The sequence below is a fragment of the Saccopteryx bilineata genome, chromosome X, assembly GCF_036850765.1.
Source record: "Saccopteryx bilineata isolate mSacBil1 chromosome X, mSacBil1_pri_phased_curated, whole genome shotgun sequence".
In the NCBI taxonomy this organism is placed as follows: Eukaryota; Metazoa; Chordata; class Mammalia; order Chiroptera; family Emballonuridae; genus Saccopteryx; species Saccopteryx bilineata.
This window is the reverse complement of record NC_089502.1, coordinates 7,194,956-7,203,599: the sequence shown is the minus strand read 5'-3', so window position 1 is coordinate 7,203,599 and position 8,644 is coordinate 7,194,956. Positions and strand designations below refer to the sequence as shown.

The 8,644-nt window shown below is 42.4% G+C and overlaps 1 protein-coding gene across 1 annotated transcript in view; it reads left to right on the top strand.

Annotated features, from left to right (window-relative positions):
* The first annotated feature begins 313 nt into the window (after positions 1 to 313).
* The window catches only part of FHL1 (four and a half LIM domains 1), a 77,128-nt gene continuing 68,797 nt past the window's right edge, over positions 314 to 8,644 (top strand). Inside the window, exon 1 of the mRNA XM_066249330.1 lies at positions 314 to 469. The gene's annotated coding sequence lies outside the window, so the exon portion shown is untranslated. The remainder of the gene's footprint in view (positions 470 to 8,644) is intronic.

Sequence of the window (8,644 nt, the reverse complement as noted above, 5' to 3'; positions counted from 1 at the left end):
AGACGCCCCACCGAGCTCGAAGGCTGCGGCGCCAGGGAGGAGGGACCGGGAGCCCCTAGTTCGCCCTCCTCCCCAGGCCAGGGTCGGCCCCGCGGGGAAGCGATCGCTGCCACCGGCCGTCAGCCACCGTCTCCGCGCGCCCAGGCCTTGCAGGCAGCGCCGCCGCTCCCTCCTCCCAGCGGACTGGCCCCACGACCCCGCCCCACGCCGCAGCACCCACGGGCAGAGCCCCGCCCCGGGCCAGCCGCGCCCGCCCTAGCGCGCGCTCCCTCCTCTTCCCTCTCTTCCCCTCGGCTCCCCGCCCCCTCCGCGCCCCTCCCGTCGCGTCCCTCCCGCGCCCTACATCTCGCGCCCGCCGAGGGGGCTCAGTCTGCAGCCGGAGCCGCCAGCGCCGCCGCCGCCGCGCCTCGGTCTGGGCGCAGGTAGCGGCCGCCGCCGGGACAGCCGCGCGGCCGAGCATCCCCAGGCAGTAAGCCCGCGTTCTGTCCGCGTGTGCGTGCGTGCGTGTGTGCCTCCTGCCCAGCGGCCCGCGTCCCCGGGGAGCCGCCGTGGCTGCCGTCGCTCGGGGTTGCTGGGCCTTCAGGGGCCGGCTACCTGCGGCCTCTCCCCCGCCGCCGGGGGCTGGGGACCAGGGGCGCCCCCAGCGGGGTCCCCTCCTGTGCTAGCTTTGGCCTCCCCTGGGCTCTCGCCGAGGTGGTGAAGGGTGATGGGCAGTACGGATGGAGAGCGGCTGGGGAGGGAGCAGGAGCGAGAGGGTGCTCTCCACATTCTCTGCGGAATGGTGGGGAGGTGGGAGGGCAGGGGGCTCTGGGTTTTCTCGCCCAGGGGGTCGGGCGGGGTGAGAGCGCCTCTCGGTTTTCTCCAGAAGGGTAGCCAGCAGGGTTTGCCGGGAGCAGATGAATATGAAATGGGGGCTTCCCTTGGCTTTCTTGTCCAGGATTAGGGAGGGAGTGACCGGGGACCTGTCTTCATTCTCTCAACGAGGATGGTGGCAGTGGGGATGCGTGGGAGCTGGGGTTGTCTCCTCAGGGGATGCTTGGGGTGTTGGGGGGCGCTCTGCTTCTAAGGGGATGACAGGGGGTTGGCAAGTGGGGGTGGGGAGACTGGTGGATTTCAGCTCGGGCGTAGAATCCAGGGAAGCGAGAGGACGGTTCTATCACGTTGGTTACGCCTTAGAAGGTGGATTTTCGAAACTGTAGGGTGTGACCTTTCCGTCTCAAAAAGCTTGAAATCCCTGCAAGGTGTCATCTGTTCTAGGCTTTGGGAGAGCGCTTTCTGCTTTCGAAGTTTCTCTTTCCCTTCCATTCCTCGTGGCCTCCTCTCATCGTCCAGGACTAGGTAGACTTTTGGAAATCAGCAAGGGAAGACTGTGTGGTGGTTTGGGTTCAGTGCTGTATTATTTTCTGCATTTGAGACTGTGAGTTTCACAAGTTTGTTTTGATTTTGCCCTTTACAATAAAAACCGTAACAGGGAGACCCCTTGGGAAAAGAAGAGAATACGGTTTTTTAGAGGACTCCAGATTATTTGTTTTTTTAATTTCCTGAACGGCAAGAGATCCGTTGTTGTAGCATTTTGCTTAGCTTTCAGAAGAGGTAGAAATCGAATAAACGTCCTATGTCTTTGCTGGAAGTCCTCTATATTTATTTAAATTATTCCATCGGGATTATCTGAGCCCCCTTTGATTTGACTTTGGAATAGATCCAGTTTTTCTAATTGGAGGCATCATTTTGTAATCGCCGGTAATTCTCCCATGGGTTATCAAATGTATGGTAAGCTTATAAAGCAGTAGGAATAATTTTTCTGTTATCTTGATTAAGACAGTTTACTGTAAGTTTTATGTTGTTCCTTGGGAATGTGAATATTTGCAGAATAGCATAAATTTAAATTATGAGTCCCTTGGAATTTTGCAAAGCTTTTCCTTCTCCAGCTCATGTTTCCCAGGAACAGAAACCTCCCTATTCTTTACACTAAAGAAGCAAGGGCTTCTGGGATGGGAGCTTTGCCTTTGGAAACTCATGCTCTTATATGCTTAAGAAGAATACGTATTAAAGAGACTAAGGCCTTTCATGTGGTGAAGCTATATATTGCTTTTCTATTTTGGTTACATAAGGTTCCAATCTAGTCTTTACCTTCAGTCTTTAAAAATGCTTATTTAATGTTTTAAAGAGCAAATATAATCTTTATGCAACAGGAAATTGGTCAGATAGGCCATGATTTGTACAAACCACCTCCCAATAATTACATAGTCTAATAGTACCACACTGGTTCTGTAGTCATATTTTGTTTTTTGGAATTCTAAGCTACCATTCCCATATTGAGTTTTTGGAGAAGGAAAGTTTTTTTTGTTTGTTTTTGTTTTGTTTTGTTTTTAACCAAGTCTAGATTTTTTAGTAAAATGTTAAAAAAAATGTGTAAGATTTAAATTGGTAGAAATTTCTCTTGTATGCTACAAATGTATTAGAGCTAATTTAACAAGTATCAAACTAATGAACCACTGAAATAAGATAATTATTTGTTTACTGGAAATGTTTAAGTGGTAATAGGGATTTGGGTCTCAAAGATTAAGGAAAATACATTTAAATAAACACTATTATGTGCACCATTTCTAATGTTAATGTGATATGCATTCTGTGCATAGGCAACAATCTGAAAATCGTACAGTTGACCCTTGAACAACAGGTTTGAACTTCAAAGGTCCTCTTATATGGTGATTTTTTTTCAATAAATACATGTACTGTTTTTGGTTTGATCTTGGGAATAAGCCGATAGGGAGGGCCAACTGTATGCATTGATCTACACCATTTTATACAAGTGATTTAAACATGCACGGAATTGAGTACCTTTGGGGTCCTGAAGCCAATCCCCCTACAAGATACACAGGAACAGCCTTTGAGGGGTCAAAAGTTATACATGGATTTTTTGCCTGCGGGATTTGTCTGATTTTTTCCCTCTCTTTTGAAAAGGATGCTGAAAGAGGTAAAGTCTTTTACAGGGAGAAGCAGAGCACGTTGATGGGTGCTGGGCCTCAAGTTTTTTTAGACAAAAATTGCAAATGGAGTTGGACTGAAGGACAAAAAAGATGACATTCAGAAATTAACAAATATACGATCAAATATCTTTCTAATAGTCTTGAAGGTTTTGCTAACATTAATTTGAAGAATAATTTGTAAATTAAGATTTTATGTAAGAAATGGACCCATCCCCCTAAAGTTCTGACATTTAAAAGAACAACAGTTTGTTGAAGGCCTAGAAGCTAGCCTGAGACTGATCCCTGTTTTCCTGTTCTCTGCTTCCGGGTTCCCTTCTTTCCCCAGACCCCTCCCTTTTCCCCCTCTGGTGCCAGTAACATGGCTTTTATAACCTTGTGGGAGTTGAACAAATGTTGGCACTTGCTTCAGTTTATCTCTTTGGCTGCTTTCCCCAACGTTTGCCTACACATTTTTTTTTTTTTTTTTGGTTAATTGAACGTTCCAATTGTTGGGATTTGGGGTAGAAAGGAGTTGACTGTAATGATTTTCTTTTAAAAGAGCTTTTTTTCTTTTTTCCAGCTCCTGTTGGATGAGAGCAAAGAAAGTTTCTTTTCTTTCTATTTTTTTTTCTTTTTTTCTTTTTTGCCAGTGGAGTACTTAATTAAGCAGAGTACATGATCATGTATTTATTCACCAAACATTTATTGAGTAACTGCCTCTGTCAGAGGTCCTGTGCTAGGTGCAGGGGTGCACAGTGAATAAAAAACGGCTTCTGCCTTCTGGTGCAATTATTAAATGAAAGATAGTGAATTTGTTGTGACTGATAAAGAGTTGTCCAGAGTCTATTGGACAATAACATAGCACTTTATATGCATTAAACATGCTTTAGCCATGCAAACAGTGGAGTTATTTTTTTCCAGAGAATTGTTCATTGCATAAATTTTATCTCATCTCCTCAACTAAGACATACTTTTAATTTTGAGTAATAATTTGGTTTTTAAGTCATCTTGAGGCCTATGCTCTTTAAAAAGAAAAAGATAAAGTTACATAAAATGAATAGGACATAGCAGAATTCCTGCTATTTCAGTTCATATTTTGTATCCCTGTGTAGTGAGAAGGCTAGCATTTTTCCTGTGACTTAAAGCGTCTTCTGACAGCAAATTGGGCAAAAAATTATTTGTCTGTGGTCAACTTTGAATTCTGGATAATAATGGATATTGGAGCCCGGAAGAGTAGCTAATACTAAGTAGTAGCTCCAGTAAACCTTTGACCTCCTATAGGGCTACCTTCTGAGATCTTTCAGAATCCCCCTTTTTACAAATAGTGCTAGGTAGACCAGTGGTTTCTAACTGGGGCAGTTTTGCCCCTAGGAGACATTGAACAATGTCCAGAGACATTTTTGGCTGTTACAACTTGGGGTTTGGTATACCTCTGAAAAGCAAGGATGCTGTTTTAACATTCTATAGCACACAGGGAAGCTCTACCAACAAAGAATAATCGGAACCAAAAAGTCAGTAGTGCTGAGGTTGATGTAATTTCCTCTACAAAATGCGATAAAATATAACTTCAGGAGAGTAGAGAACAATGACAGTGTTCTGGTGGGACTTGACTAGTTTGCTGAGCTCACTTCACTAGTCCTGGACCTGAATAATTAAAAGACCGTATCAGCCTGACCTGGCAGTGGTGCAGTGGATAGAGCATTGGACTGGGATGTGGAGGACCCAGGTTCGAGACCCTGAGCTTGCCAGTTTGAGCGCGGGCTCATCCATTTTGAGCAAGGCTCACCAACTTGAGCCCAAAGTCGCTGGCTCGAGCAAGGGGTCACTCATTCTGCTGTAGCCCCCCCGCCATCAAGGCATATATGAGAAAGCAATCAATGAACAACTAAGGAGCCGCAATGAAGAATTGATTCTTCTCATTTCTCTCCCTTCTTGTCTGTCCCTCTCTCTGTCTCTGTCAATAAATAAATAAATAAATAAATAAAATGCTTTAAAAAAAAAGACCATAACAGCTACCATTGATGGGAATTACTGTACTTTGTGCCAGACAATTGTATACATGATATATTCTCTTCATTTTATAAATAAGGAACCAGGCTTAGAGTGCTAAAGTAACTTGCCTTGGGTCTCACAGCTGGTCGATGTTGGAAGTAGACAGCAAAAGATTGTGTACTCCTCAGAAGTTCATGGTTTTAAGCACAATGTCATACTGTCTCCTTTGTGGTGTGCTCTATTCAAAATCTTACTTAACAAAATCAAAATTACTACATGTCCTGTATACCATGAGCTTGCTTGAGAGTAATTGGAACCATGAACATTAAATTTAATTATACTTGAAGTAGCCAGGAGTAAGGGGAGAAGGAGAACCAATATTACTCGAAAGCCTACTACAATTCTAGAAAATGCATGAATTGAATTTATAGCCATTATGTAATTTTACCTTACAACAACTCTGCAAAGTAGTTACACACATTTTACAGATAAGATTAGTTAAGTAACTTGTCTGAGATTGTACAACTAATAAGCAACAGAGTTGGGATTTTACCTCAAGTTCTATAACTAAGCCACTGTCCCCTGCTGCTTGATCTAAAGCTTGGGGTTGATGAAGGGGATGAGCTGAGGAACAGGTTGCAGAGAAGTGAGTAACCAGTCCTATGAAAAGTATTTCAGAGGTACTGTGTTGTAGATGCTGGAATATATTCAGGTAGAGAATGGAGAGTTGAGTTATTCTACGTTCCTCAACTGATGAGAACTGACTGCAACATGGAATTTGTTCTGGAGATCTTTCCAAACTAAGCCTGTCAGTCTCATTTTGGAGAGCTTCATTTAACATCTTACTTACATTTTTGGAACTCATTTTTCATAACCGTAATTTTGGAAGTTAGTGAATTGTGTTTACATCCTTTCTGCAGCCCACCTTCTACCTGCCACAGGACTGTCACATAGAATTTAGTAATGGCAATATTTAGACTTGTCATCTTCTTACACAATTTAAACATTTGTTTGTTTTCTGTGGAAGTTATTTTTATTAAAAAGTCATCAATTTGAATGCCTTTTATTTCTTTTTGTCTGATTGCTGTGGCTAGGACTTCCAGGACTGTGTTGAATAAGAGTGGTGAAAGGGGGCACCCCTGCCTTGTTCCTGATCATAATGGGATTGCTTTTAATTTTTGCCCATTGATTATGATGTTGGCTGTGAGTTTGTCATAGATGGCCTTTATCATGTTGAGGTATGTTCCCTGTATTCCCACTTTGCTGAGAGTTTTGATCATGAATGGGTGCTGAATTTTATCAAATACCCCCATGTTTATGGCAGCATTGTTCACAAGAGCAAAGATCTGGAAACAGCCCAAGTGTCCTTCAGTGGATGAGTGGATTAAAGCTTTGGTACATATATACTATGGAATACTGCTCAGCCATAAGAAATGATTGGATCATTTACAACAACATGGCTGTACCTTGATAACATTATACTGAGTGAAAGAAGTAAATCAGAAAAAGCTAAGAACTATATGAATCCATACATAGATGGGACATAAAAATGAGACTCAGAGACATGGACAAGAATATGATGGTAAGGAGGGGAGGAAGGAAAGAGAGGGGTTGGGGGAGGAGAGGGGGGCATAAAGAAAACCAGATAGAAGGTGACGCAAGACAATTTGACTTTGGGTGAGGGGTATGCAACATAATCAAATGTCAAAATAATTTGGAGATGTTTTCTCTGAACATATGTACCCTGATTTATCAATGTCACTGCATTAAAATTAATAAATTTTTTAAAAAAGAAAAAATTAATTTAAAAAAAGTCATCAAATTCATACTTGTGTTTTTGGAGGTATGTTTTTGTTTTGACAGCTAAATATTTAATTTTTGATGTGTTGTGTTTTAGAGCATAAAAAGAGAAAAAAATAAACAGTCCATTAGCAATCATATTTCATCTGGCAAGCTTTTTGTGCAGGTAGATGAAGGACCTCATGTTTCATTTCATTTACTTTAAATTGGAAAGTAATTTTAACCATGATTCTCAAGGGCCAGGATGCTGGGGGAGGGGAGGAAGAAATGTTGTTTAGATAAAATGCACATTTTGATTTCCACAGAAGACTGTGAACCATTGATTTTGATTGTAATAATAATGTCCTGTTTCTGACTACAGCAATCAGTCACTTGAGTAGTCAGCTACTGTGTATACTGTCTGATTTTTGTGTCCTACCCACCAGTGTTTTCAGAATAGACTTGAGAAACCTGATCAAACTGGTAAGAATGCACTAATATTTGCCTGACCTGTGATGGTGCAGTGGATGAAATGTCAACCTGCAACAGAGAGGTGTCAGGTCATACACTCCGGACTTGCCAGGTCAAGGCGCATACGGGAAGCAACTATGAGTTGATATTTCCTGCTCTGCCCTTCCATCTTTCTCTCTCTCTCTCTCTAATCAATAAATACAATCTTAAAAAGCAAGAGTACACTAATCATATTCAAAATGTTATTTTTTAATGATGAGTGGTACTTTTTCTTTGTAGAAAAATGCAGAAAATAAAGAAAAGTCTAAAGAAGAAAATAGAAATCAGTTATAAGCAACCACCGAGGAATTAGTGGCAAGATGTTTTGTATTTCTTTTTTTTTTTTTTTTACAGGGACAGAGAGAGGGACAGATAGGGACAGACAGGAACAGAGAGAGATGAGAAGCATCAATTATCAGTTTTTTGTTGCGACACTTTAGTTCAGGGTTTGGGAGCCTCTGGCTCGCAGACAAATCTTTAATAAAAAAAATACTAACGTTAAAAATATAAAATATTCTCATGTATTACAATCCATTCATTTTCTACCGCTCATGTTCATGGTTGCAGGTGGCTGGAGCCAGTCACAGCTGTCCTCCGGGACAACACCAAATTTTTATTGTATAATGCTTAACGTACATGGGTCGTTGTATGACTCTCTTGGAATTACATTTTAAAATATGTGGCTTTCATGGCTCTCTCAGCCAAAAAGTTTCCCGACCCTTGCCTTAGTTGCTCATTGATTGCTTTCTCATATGTGCCTTGACAGAGGGCTTTCAGCAGACTGAGTGACCTCTTGCTCAAGCCAGGGGCCTTGGGTCCAAGCTGGTAAGCATTTTGCTCAATGCCAGATGAGCCCACACCCAAGCTGACGACCTCGGGGTCTCAAACCTGGGTCCTTCTGCATCCCAGTCCGACTGCGCCACGGCCTGTATTTCTTTTGAAAGTGCAGTGATTCTGACCTGTGGTGGTGCAATGGATAAAGTGTCAACCTGAAACACCAAGGTTGCCTGTTCAAAACCCCAGGCTTGCCTGGTCAAGGAACATATGGGAGTTGATGCTTCCTGCTCCTCCCCCCTTCTCTCTCTCTCTCCTCTCCAAAATGAATAAATAAAATCTCTTAAAAAATAGAGTGCAATGATTTTTTAAATGATGGACTCAAAGTCTTTTGCAAAATCTCAAACCTGTAAGTATAGTCTACGTCAGCAGTCCCCAAACTTTTTACACAGGGGGCCAGTTCACTGTCCCTCAGACCGTTGGAGGGCCGGGCTATAAAAAAAAAACTATGAACAAATCCCTATGCACACTGCACATATCTTATTTTAAAGTAAAAAACCAAAACGGGAACAAATACAATATTTAAAATAAAGAACAATTAAATTTAAATCAACAAACTG